This window comes from Eptatretus burgeri, chromosome 14 (genome assembly GCF_056783735.1).
Source record: "Eptatretus burgeri isolate ZD-2024b chromosome 14, Ebu_testis_v1, whole genome shotgun sequence".
In the NCBI taxonomy this organism is placed as follows: Eukaryota; Metazoa; Chordata; class Myxini; order Myxiniformes; family Myxinidae; genus Eptatretus; species Eptatretus burgeri.
This window is the reverse complement of record NC_140974.1, coordinates 37,548,892-37,562,063: the sequence shown is the minus strand read 5'-3', so window position 1 is coordinate 37,562,063 and position 13,172 is coordinate 37,548,892. Positions and strand designations below refer to the sequence as shown.

Genomic DNA, 13,172 nt, shown 5'->3' with positions numbered 1-13,172 from the left:
ACATGATTTTCTGGAGGTAAATATTTCTGAATTATTATTAATATCACTCGTACAACACATGATTTTCTGGAGGTAAATATTTCTGAATTATTATTAATATCACTCTCTCTTTAGAATGTCGCCTTATGTTGGTTGCATCATTAGTTTGGACGTGGTTTTGTCAGTACACTGGAATTCATTTTATTGACCTTGAAAGGATGACAGGCTCCTGGTGTGTTAATTCAGTGGTCAACGAGGCTTATTCATATTACCATGTAATTATCTTTATAGAACCTAATTATTATCCACTTTTTGTTTCAAAACAGAATATGGTGTCTGAGTTTCGAAATCACAAGGCATCTGAAGAAGATTGCTGGGAAAGATTGTACATTCTCGCAAATGAATATTTAATATTTTCAATATTAATAAATTATATTTGTTTTGTTTACAATTACTTGATTCTGAATTACAAGAAAAGAATAAAAGAGATGTAAAGGGGGGGGTTGGGGGGGGAGGGGGGTAGGTGCGCTCCCCCAATGACCCATCACCCCCTCATCCCATCCCTCCCCTCCCCATGTGTGTGTGTGGGGAAGGGTGGGGGTGGGATGAGGGAGGTGGTGGGTCAAAGGTGGGGCGCACAGGGGGATGAGGGGGTGGGGCTTGTGTGGGCGGGGCTTGTGTGGGCGGGGCTTCGGTGGGGGGCTTGTGTGGGTGGGGTGTGTGTGGGAGGGGCTTGTGTGGGCGGGGTGTGTGTGGGTGGGGCTTGTGTGGGTGGGGCTTGTGTGGGCGGGGGTTTATGTGGGTGGAGCTTGTGTGGGAGGGGTCTATGTGTGTGGAGTTTTTGTGTGGAGCTTGTGTAGGCAGGGGTTATGTGGGAGGGGTCTATGTGGGCAGGGTTTATATGGGCAGGGGCTTATGTGGGTGGAGCTTGTGTGGGAGGGGTGAATGTGGATGAGGCTTATGTGGATAAATGGATGGGTGGAGAGATGGGGGATGGGTGGATGAGTGGAGCTTGTGTGGATGGGTGGATAATTTTTTAATTAAATAAACATGTTGTGTGTGTGGGGAACTAATTAACTAATCACTAATTATGTGAATATGATGAATATGGGTGGAGCTTGTGTGGGGTTTGTGTGTGTGGAGCTTGTGTGGAGTTTTTGTGTGGAGGTTGTGTGGAGCTTGTGTGGGGTTTGTGTGGGCGGGGCTTCGGTGGGAGGGGCGTGTGTGGGCGGAGTCAAAAAGGGGCGGAGTCAAAAATTTCAATTTATTGGAGCTTGTGGGGGGGTGTGTGGTGGGGTTTGTGTGGGATTTGTGTGGGCGGGGCTTGTGTGGGCGGGGGCTTGTGTGGGTGGAGCCAAAAAGGGGCGGAGTCAAAAAATTTCAATTTATCTTTGTCTTTTGTAATTCCTGTGAATAAAATGAACCTAAAATCTCTTCCCCTTCCAAATCATATATCTTATAAGTCCAAGGAACCGTATCTATTACATCAACAATTTTAAAAAGCTCGTTGGTCCATCTTTTCGTATAACCTTTTTCAAAATGAGATTTCCACCTATATATTCTTACGATATCACCAACTTTGAACTTAGGTTTTCTGACATTAATCTCTTTTTCATATTTTAATTTTGTAAATGTTTCTGATGGCTTCATATTTGTTGACGTGTGAATCGTGTCATTGTACTTATCCACAATATCTTGAATAAAAGATGACCATTGTTGTGAACCGAGTTGTGTGAATTTTTTATATAGTCTCTCTTTTAAGGTACGATTAAAACGTTCAACAACAACTGCCTTCCCTTCATTAAAGGTACTGTATAATGTAATACTGTTATTTTTTAGAAAATTCATAAATGTCTTGTTATAAAACTCCCTACCCTCATCAGTCCACAATTTTTTAGGTTTTCTCTTACTTTTATTAAATATCTGTTGGAAGGCTAACATAAGAGTATTACCTGTTTTGTTTTTTAATGGTACAACCCACGCATATCTACTCCTCAAATCAATAACGGTTAAAGCATACTTGTACCCCTTATCATTATTGAGTTCAATCAAATCAGCAGACCAGATATAATCTACTTCCTTGGAATAAACTTTCCTTCTCTGAAACTTTGTGAATATTGGTTTATGTAATTCATCAGCTAATTGCTCTTCAGTCTTAATGGCATCATTAGAGCCTATAAGTTTTTTGAATTTCCAAGTCCAAGTTTCAATTTAGCACTGATCATCTTCTTCACAATGAACCGATCAACTTTTTCTCTCAAGGTTGGATTTTGTATCAGAGACAAATTATACAACATTTCTCTATCGGCTTCATGCTTTTCTTCCAACGTTGTGGTATTCCCATAATCAATATCGTGTCTCATGCACACTTCATCAACTCTATTGATAGGCTTACTCCAGGATTTAGGATTGTCTGCCTCATCTAATCTTTTATCCAAGTTTGTGCCTGGGCCACAGAAAGAATACCCTGGAAGATGTAATTCCCCTGGTATTCCAGTAGTTGTAAATTTACTTCCTGATAAAAACTTTTGGATATCTCCTCCTAGTTTGTGTTGGGAGATAAATTGATTTTTTTTTTGAACCACACACCGAACATATACCTTTTTGTATAACCCTGTTATTTTTACTTTTAATATATGAAATATTTTTAGTATTAGTTTTCTTTTTACATTTGAGACAATAACTCATTTATTTATGAGAAAAATTCCTGCAGAGTGCAAAAACCTTTTTAGTTTCCAACATGCACATTTGAATCTTGATTTTTAAAACATAAAGAATCCTTAGAAATGCCTTCACTCTCTCCTCCATTTATTTAAGAAAAAAAAAAATGAAAAACTTGAATTAAAATCCATATCTTGTCGATGCCAATAGTCTTGCCGAAAGTATTGCAAATAGACTTGTCAATTCTTTCTTTTCCTCCTCGGTGGGTTGAGTTATTTTCTGTAATACCCTTAATCTTTTTTTAATCTCACTGGTTTCCATATTTTGATATTTATTTTGTCTCGCTCTTTCCTCCCTCTCCTCCCTCTCTCTCTTCTCTCTTTCCTCCCTCTCTCTCTTCTCCCTCTCCTCCTTCTCTCTCTTCTCTTTTTCCTCCTTCTCTTTCTTCTCCCTCTTCTCCTTTTCCTCCTCTTCCCTCTCTTCTTCAACTCCTTCCTCATCCCTTACTATCCTTGAATCGCTTACACCCCATAGAATATTATACATATATTCATCAGGATTTCTTGTTATTCCTGTATCCAAAATAATTTTTTTTACAACAGGAAACCAATAAAATTTCTTTTGAATTTCTAAAAGAGCCTTACCTTTTCTTAACTTTATAATTTTTTCATTATTTAACATTCTAATTAAATCTAAAGTTGTCGGTTTATCAACATCAGCATAATGCCAATCTTTTATTGAAAATACCTCATTCTTATGTTGTAGAACATATTTATTAAAATACCGAATACCCTTTTCTTGAAGGTATGCTTGGACACAGAAATGATAATTTTCTTGAAGCCTTCTTGCTGTCATTTATGTATTAGAAATATATGTTAGAATAATATTATGGCACGAAACACCTCCCCATCTTCCCATAGTTAAATCATTTTGTATTTCCTTACTTATTATATATAATCCTGTTTTTTCTGTTTTCATGAGATAAACAAGGGCAAAACCATTATTATATTTACCCTTATTAAATTCTTTTATTTGTTGTTTACTAATCGTAGCCCCACAAAACTCATTCTCGATACCAAGTGGATAATATTCTTCCTTACGAGACTGATTTAATTGTTCCAGGTCTTCGAGGTTAATTTTAAATGACCAATTATACCCTAAATCATTCATATCATACCCCCATTGTTCTATTCTCATACAAACGATACGCCCTTCTTTATAAAAATTTATTTTAATTCGAACTGTGAATTCTGTATGACCTGGAGATAATATCAACACTTCTGTATCTTTGGAATACACAGCCGTTTTATTTAAGGATATATATTGTGATAAATCGCTTAATCTCACCAAGTCATTCGCGTCAGTCGGGCTTGGATAATTTTTTAATTTATAAGCATTTTTCATGTTAATATTTTTGGTTATATTATATTTATGTCGTTCAGCCTGTGCCTTTGTGTAATAATTTGATAAATCAATATCCAGTTCTTGAGATAAACCAAAGATAGAACCATCTTTACCAACATAAGTCATTTATATTAGATTAAAAATAATATCATAAAATTTTTTATTTTTGTTGAGTTGAAATAACACATATAGGCATAATTGGCCACAACACTTGGAATTTAATTCTTGGACTTGAAATGTTTGATAAACACCATTCTGTAAGAATTTTATGACTTCAACAGGTGGTGGAAGACCAAAACTATCAAAATAATATTTGTCTTGACTATTAAAAATACAAACCCAATGAGAACCGTTCCCATTATTATCTTCTAAGTTCATAATAATATTCTTTGTATGTTTCGGCACATTTGTTAATTCATCTCTCATACAAATAACCACATTATGAATTTTTAATTTCTTACAATATTTGACAAGTTGTAAATTTGATGTTGTATTCTTTCCAAATTTTTTCAACCACTCATCAATGCTCATTTATTTATTAGAAAGATATAATCCATTACCTCTTTTCGTTAATTTTACACCTGCTTGTGCTATAGAAGAAAGCATATCTCCAACTAACAATCTCGCTTTATCAGGCAGACCTTCAAGTTTTTCAGCAAAATCTACAATTACACCACTTCCACTAATTTGTTTCTCCAACTCTTTGTTATGTCTTTCCAATTCTTTTTGAGCCTGGAGTTGAGCCTTCCTTTCGTTGGCAGTTTTCACCGCTGTTGAAATACCACCCGTCAATGCTCCAACCGCACTTAAACCAGCAAATAAAGGAATTAGAAATGGGAGAAATCCTCCACTCGTCTCTCTTATTGAATATTTTTTCAACATTGGTTTTGTCATTTTAATTTTAAGTGAGCCAGTGTCATTCAAGATTTTAACCTGTTCTCTTGTGAGAAAAACATCAATTCTTACTGCTCCTTTTCTCTGAATTGTATTAACGTTAATCGTACAAGGCTTTTGATTTTGAACACAAGATGATAGTTTATGAAGATTGATTTGATTAACATATACCCCAGTTGGTACTTTGCCACTCATTTATTTAACAAAAAATTATGTGAGACTAATCATCACACCATTATCTGTATTAATCTGCAATTCTGTTTCTTCCAAAAGCAAACAATATGTATCAACTTCTTCACTCTCTCCTCTTTCAATGTATAGGGAAGTATCCACTCGATTAGACTTTATAGTTTCCTTTTGAGCGCTCAGGTCAAACGCATAGATTGTATACAAACTTTTAAATGCTGTCATATCCAAAATAGGTTCTTTATTTCCATTACTTTCACACACCTTTTGGTAAGACTTGTATGCTTCAGCAAAATCATTTTTTCCCAATTAATTTCCAATCTATCTCGTGGGTAAAATGTTCCATCTAGAGAAACGCGAAGTTGTTTCACCTTAGCATTATCACTCAATGCATTATTCTTATCAGTCGCAGTATCACCATCTGGCTTTTTAAAAATGATCCACAGATATCGTGGCTTTCCTTCCAGAACACCCAAATTCCACGTGTAAGTTGTTTGATTGAGTTTAACGTGTTGACATCTTCTTTTGAGGTATGATACACTGAGTGGTTTCTTTGAGTTAAGTCTTCGATTCAACATCTCTTCTGTTTTAAGATTAGGAGTATATTCACTGATATACCAACTCATTTCCTCAATTACAAATTTATTCTGATCACCAAAAGCACTACCAACACCAAAAAGCAATCGATTTTCATTATCATTCCTTTGTAGTTGAAATCTAATTTTAAGGCCATACAGAACTTTATCATGATCACAAAATCCAAATATACCTTTAAGAGGAACTGCCACAGTAAAACTATTTTCTGCTTTTGTATCATCATTATACATTCCTTTCCTTTGAGTATACCCAGGGTCTGTGTTTGTTCCCGTTGACATATCAGGAATAAAACCTTCGACAGACCCCTTTCCCATTCTATCACTGAATGTATAGAGTGTAAATTTTATCATTTCAGATACAGCAGAGACATAATCAACCGCTTCAACTTCTTGTGTTCCAATATACAAACGCACACTATCAAACATTTTCCAGAAGAAATCATTTACAAGTGTAGCGTTTGTGTTATTCCCAGCCTTAGTGAATTTAAATTTACACAACAAGAAACTTTCGGAGAGATTCAAATAGGTTTGTTGATTATTTATTTCAAAACTTTTTGTACCATTCGTATTCCAGTCTGTTCCAGTTATTGCATTTACCTTGAAGTAATCTTCTTTTTTAGTGGAGTTTGAGATAATAATAGTATCATCCAAATCATAGATACTATCAATTGCTTCCATACTTGTATTTATTTAGGAAAAAAAAGTTGTTAAAACTTTTGAAACCCTGATCCAAGTATTTGAATTATTTTCTGTCGTTCTTGGGGGGACAACTGAGTTTTGCCTTTCTTAATTTCTTTTATTGCTTGTAATTTATGAGATTCCTTCTGAGCATCTTTTATACTCTTTACGGCACCTGCTACATTTCCCACAGCAGAAGCAGTTGAACCAATTAGATCTTTATGTTTAAGAATAGTTGAACCAATACCCATGAGAGTATCAATTATCCCATCTCCTCTAAATTGATGTCCAACACCCCTTTGTCTCTTAGGTTTATAGTATCCTCTACCAAGATACATACCTTCACCCTTGTAGTATGGGGAAAGGAACATCCCATCCCCTGTAATTATTTTATATTTTCCCAACTCGTGTTTCCTCAAAATAACCATCGTATTTATTTATTGGAAAACTTCACGTAGGTGAATTCTGATGGATATAACTTCTCCATTAAAAGAAATCACACGATTATCTTGGTCGGTTATCCTAAAATTTACTCTGTGTATGGTTTTTCCTGACACAGGTAGATAAACCAAATTTTTGGGTTCCATATTGAATTTATAACCAATTGGGGTTGAGTATGCGCTGAATGAAAATATTGTATTTGTTTTTTTCCCATCATTATAAGCACCATCAATCAAATCACAGTGAATTAACACCGAATTTATTCCTGAGGATATTTGAATGACATTATCACTGTAAAACGTCCCATTAGTTTCAATCTTTTTTGAGGAGAAACCCAATAACTCTCTAAATGAATTATCAATTGTGAAATCAACCTTGTAGTTATTTTTAACTTTAATCGTTGATTTTGAAGTATGTTTTTGAATGTTTATAACAATATTTTTTGGTTCATCACCCTGTTCTTTCATAAGACGAGCAATTTCGGAAGATATTTGAGAAATCTCATATGCTCCGGGTGAGACTGTTATCGTTTTGTATCCACTTCCTGGATTATAACTAAACTTGTCATTTTTCTCGGTTATATTAAATAAGGTATTATAAGTTTCCATGGACAATAAAGATGCCTCATATTCTTTTGTTGTGTCAAGTTGTAGTGGGTATGGGAATGAAGATGTGTGGTCGCTTGTTGTGAAATTGAAACTAAGGATTGTGCTTCTCATCTTATTTAATATGAGATAAAATGTCTTTATATTGATATTTATTAATTATTTTCATGTTCATCAACTGGTCTAAAATGGCTGATGCTTCATTAAAACAATTGTTATTTCCAGCCTTCTTACTGCCTAACAACAATAACAGTCTATTAACTAATTGCAATGGGTCATTTGGAAGAAAACTAACACCTGAACCAAGGATACTTAAAGCCTGAATAATGTGTTTCTCCTTCTCATTCTTCCTACTTTTACCAGAAAGAATAACCTTATAATTTAGAGTGTTCAGCAGATCAATATATACTCTATCATCATTATTTTCCATATCCAATGGTTTATCAATATACTTTGATTCATCCCTCACAGTTGAACCTTGTCTTCCATCTTTTGTGAGAAGAAACATTAATCTTGGAGTTAGTTTAACAGGGGTTGAGCAGAACCCAAGAACCTTAATTCATCATTAAATATCAATACCTTTTCTTGAACAAGATGAAATATTGCTGATTGTTCTGTTGGAATGAGTCCTGCTTTGGTTTTTGAATCCGCTGAATATTCATTGTTTTGAAGAGCATTCACAATATAATCAGGGGGTCGATTAATCTCTTCCAGTTGTTGAAATAAACCTTCATCATCATATTCTAATTCTCCTAAATGCTCTAATTCTTCCTCCGTCATTTGACTGAAATCTTTTAACATTTGAAGTTTTTAGGAGTATATTCTACCGTGGGAAATGTGGAAACATCTTTCATTTTTCCTTGGGAAGTTTTTAAAAGTGGTTTAAAAAATTTCTCTTGTTTTCTTTCAAATGCTTCTTCGCCCGTTAGTTTCTGTCTGCGTTTCTTCTTTATGTTTTCCTGCTGTTTTACAACTTTTGAAACCAACTCTTGATGTTCCCTAAATCTTCTTGCTCTTTCTTTCGCATCCATTTATTTATTGAAAAATATCATTTAATATCTCATCTTGTTTCACAACAATATATTTATATTTTTCAGTCGTGTGTTTCATGTAATCCCCAAAATCCTTTTTACTACATAATGTAGAACAATTGTCTCTCCAAAAATTGTTTATATCTATTGAATTTAACTTGAATAAAATAAAAGTATTAGCATTGTTTCTGATGGAACGACGAGGAAGCTGAAAGTACGATTGACTAAGATAAATACAATTACAAGAAGAATGTCTCCCTCTTGTGTAGTAGCTGTCCATTACCGTTTGGTTTCTCTCATTAACACAATCATCAAAGATAACGAGGTTCTTTTTGGATTTATCCAAATCTTGGGGAGACGGTATATCATCCGTATTATCACTCAGAATACAAGTTATCGGTTTTGATTTCTTTTTACATCTCTGTGTATCACAAAATAGTTGTATTATATCTTCAATGTTAAAATCATTTAGGTTTTTTGAAGTTTAAATAAACCGATTATATCTTCTTTTTGAAGACCAGCATTAAAACCTTGTGAGAGTAGTTGATACTCTGGTTGAAAACTCGACTTTGTGAAAATTATTAAATTATCATAATCTAAAAAGTTGGGAGTGAGGAGCATCTTTAAAAGTAAGCAGGTTTTTCCACATCCACTTGAACCAACTATGAGGCATCTTAATGAATTTGGGAGATTTTTATGGTTGTCAAATTTTATCTTATTTTCCCAAATAGGTAAAAAATCATTCATTTATATATTTGGAAAACAGGTTATTTAATTTATTCTTGGCTTTTTCGAAATTCTATATTTTATCCTAAGTTCAGGTTTAATTTCAAGATAATCCATTATTTTATTTATGCAATATCTTGTGTTGATATTTCCCTGAAAATCACATCCATGAATAAGATATAACAACAATCCTTTGAACATTTCTCTAATACGTTCAGTTTCTTCCCTTGTAAGGAAAGGTGTGTTCTCACCCTCGTTCTTTACATTCATTTCTCGAATCAATCTTGTAAAGTAATTCATTTTTGGTGTAAATCTAAAAGAATTATTTTCCTTTTTATATTTTTGATTATCATTAATTAGAAGATAATCACAGAATATACATTGTTTATAGGCTTTTGACTCTGTGTTTAATCCCCGTCTTTCACACGCAGGACAATTCTCAAATTTGTCATATGGAGAATCATGGAATTCAAGAGGCTCAAAATCGAGTAAACTATTCATATTTATAAAGTAAAACTTTACTTAAACTGAAATTCATCTTCGATATCATCTTCGATACTTTCAGAATCATCTATACTTTCATAACTATCATTTGAACACAAACTCTCGGTGTCATAACTATCGTTTGAATGCAAACTCTCGGTATCATAATCACTCTCATAATCTTCAAAATCTTCAGTTGAATATTGGCTCATTTAATTAGTAGAAAAAACATTACCATCGATATCGATATACATTTTTTCATTAACAGATTCAACTGCTACATTTTTTATATTAAAGGTAATTTTAAAATGATCCTTAACTACAATTGAACGAAATGTCATTTCACCTGATATATTAACATCCTTTATTTCATCAGGATTTATATCTTTAGGGTTGTTGAAAAAAATACAAATTTCTCCTTGCATATTACAGATGGTCTTATCTTTTCTTTCTAAAGCTTCATCCATAAGGTTTTTATTTTTTGATACCTTTTCTTGTTTCATTGCTTTTTCTAGTTTTGAATATATTGCCAGAAGGAGAGGAGAAACTTTTGTTAGAGATACCTTAATTGATGTTCTTCCAGGTATACTAAAAGCCCTTCCACTGAAGTAAATTGAAGAACTCATCATATCCACCATAATTGTTTTTATCCAATAGTTGTTATATTTATCTTTGTTCAATTTTACATCCTTGACATATTTCTCAGCATCTTTAACAAATGAAGAGATTGATTGAAACTTGTCTTTTGTGTCTTGAAACATTGTATTTATTAAGTGAAAAAGTTGGAGGATAAAATGGTTTTAAGCACAGATTCACCTGTAAAATAAACGAAATTTTCATCAAGAAAATTTTAGTTTAAGCACAGATTCACCTGTAAAATAAACGAAATTTTCATCAAGAAAATTTTAGTTTAAGCACAGATTCACCTGTAAAATAAACGAAATTTTCACCAAGAAAATTTTAGTTTAAGCACAGATTCACCTGTAAAATAAACGAAATTTTCATCAAGAAAATTTTAGTTTAAGCACAGATTCACCTGTAAAATAAACGAAATTTTCATCAAGAAATTTTTAGTTTAAGCAAAGTTTTATTATATAAATATGGTGAATACAACATACTGCGATGTTTGTAATCACGAATATAAACATTATAGAAAACACCTCCGAACCAACAAACACACATTTAATCTATTTCACAAAATATCCCCTCTTGAGTTGGAAAGAAAACATTGTGATACCTGCTCAAAGGATGTTTTGAAGAGTAGTTATAATAGGCATCTTCAATCACAAAAACACAAGAAAAATGAGTTTAAAGTAAAGAGAGACTATTATATTGAAAACACTGATGGGGCATTTAAAGGGCATATAAAAATAAGGATTTTTCAATTTGGAGAACCCGGTCCATCATCAATAATTGAATCAATTGAAATAGTGAAACCTGATGTTGAAAAATTTATTAAAAAAACATTAAAAGAAATGAAAACTTTAAAGTTTTATATGGGAGTGAAAATGAATATGAAAAGACAAGATGAAGAACAAACTCCTTATATGAGGACAGATCTTCATTTTATAACATCATTTCAAGATTTTTTGAATAGTGGGGTTTATGAAGAACTATCAAGACAAGAGGAGGATGTTGATAATACAGTGGTAGGAAGTGGATTCAATATTAAAAAAATCATCTTTTTAGATGTACACATTCTAAAATCAAACCCTCTTAAAGCTTCTTCTTATATTGAATTACCAAAAGAAATAAAACGAAAGAAGGCAGTTGTTAATATTAAGAATAATGATAATAAATGTTTTCTCTGGTCTGTTCTTGCTCACTTACATCCACCAAAATGTAATTCAGAAAGAGTAAAACAATATATGAAATATGAGAATACCTTGGACATTAAAGATTTTAATTTCCCAATGCCACTAACAGATATTCCTAAATTTGAGAAAAAGAATAATCTTTCTATTAATGTATATGGATTAACGGATACAAACAAAGTTCAAATATTAAAAATTTCAAACAACTATAAAAATGAAGAAACACACATTGATCTTTTATATTTTAGTGTTGGAAATAATTCACATTACACATACATCAATAATTTATCAAGATTAATCTCTTCTCAGGTATTCAGAACAGCAAACACAATATATCCTTGTAAGCGATGTCTTAATTCATTTCATACAAAAGAACGATTAGAACAACATTCAAAATATTGTAGTAATCATAAATCAGCTGTAATTACAATGCCTAAACCTGGTGAAAAGATTTCTTTTGAAGATTATAATAAATCTATCATGCACCCATTTGTGATATACGCTGATTTTGAATGTATCCTTAAAAAGATAAATACTGCTTCTCCTAATCCAAAAGAACCATATACAAATAAATATCAAAAACATATTCCTTGTGGTTTCTGTTATTATATCAAATCATCTGTTGGAGAAAAGTATAATAAACTTGAACAGTATAGTGGAAAAAATGCTTCACAAGAGTTTGTAAAACGATTAGAAAAGGATTGTATAAGACTAAGTAAATTAATGAAAGAAACAAATGAACCGATGAAATTAACCATAGAAGAAAAATTAGAATTTAGAAAGAACAATATCTGTCATATTTGTGAGGAGGAAATTGAGGAGTCTAAAGTTAGGGATCATTGTCATCTTACTGGTAAATATAGAGGTCCCGCTCATTCCTGTTGTAATCTTAATTATAAATTACCTTCTTTTATTCCAGTCTTTCTTCACAACAGCGCCAACTATGACACACATCTATTTATAAATGAACTTTCAAAAACACCAGGGAATATTTCTGCCATAACAAACACAAGTCAAAAGTATATTTCATTTACAAAAATGATATTCACAAAACCTATAACTCGTATAAGGTTTCTTGATTCTTACAAGTTTATGGGAACACCACTAGCCAACCTCGCATCAAATCTAAGCTCCACGGGCTCTTTTCCAAATCTTAATTCATTCTTTCCAAAAGAGGAAATTCTAACTAAAGAGGAAATTCAGATTAAAGAGAGAATTCAAAGTAAAGAGGAAATTCTAATTAATGAGGAAATGAATGAAGAAATTCTTACTGAAGATGAAATTCTAATTATACAGAAAATTCGAACAAAGAATGAAATTCTAACTAAAGAGGAAATTCTGATTATAGATGAAATTCTGATTAAAGAGGGAATTCTAACTAGAGAGGAAAATTGAAACAAGGAATGAAATTCAAAGTAAAGAGAAAATTCTTACAAGTAAGGGAATTTATCCTTATGGTTATATGGATTCATTTATGAGATTTAAAGAAACACAACTTCCTTCAAAAGAAAGTTTCTATAATAACCTTTATGAAGAAGAGATAAGTGATAAGGAATATAAACACGCACAAGAAATTTGGAAATTATTTAAGATAAAGAACCTTGGAGAATATCATGATTTGTATCTAAAAACAGATGTTTTATTGTTAGCTGATGTGTTTGAAGCTTTTAGATC

The 13,172-nt window shown here is 32.7% G+C and overlaps 1 long non-coding RNA gene across 1 annotated transcript in view; it reads left to right on the top strand.

Moving 5' to 3' along the window:
- The window catches only part of LOC147012980 (uncharacterized), a 2,286-nt gene extending 1,808 nt beyond the window's left edge, over positions 1 to 478 (top strand). The window contains exons 2-3 of the long non-coding RNA XR_015051139.1: positions 1 to 16; positions 306 to 478. The exon at positions 1 to 16 is cut by the window's left edge and continues 42 nt beyond it. This is a non-coding gene — a long non-coding RNA (uncharacterized LOC147012980). The remainder of the gene's footprint in view (positions 17 to 305) is intronic.
- Positions 479 to 13,172: the final 12,694 nt, after the last annotated feature.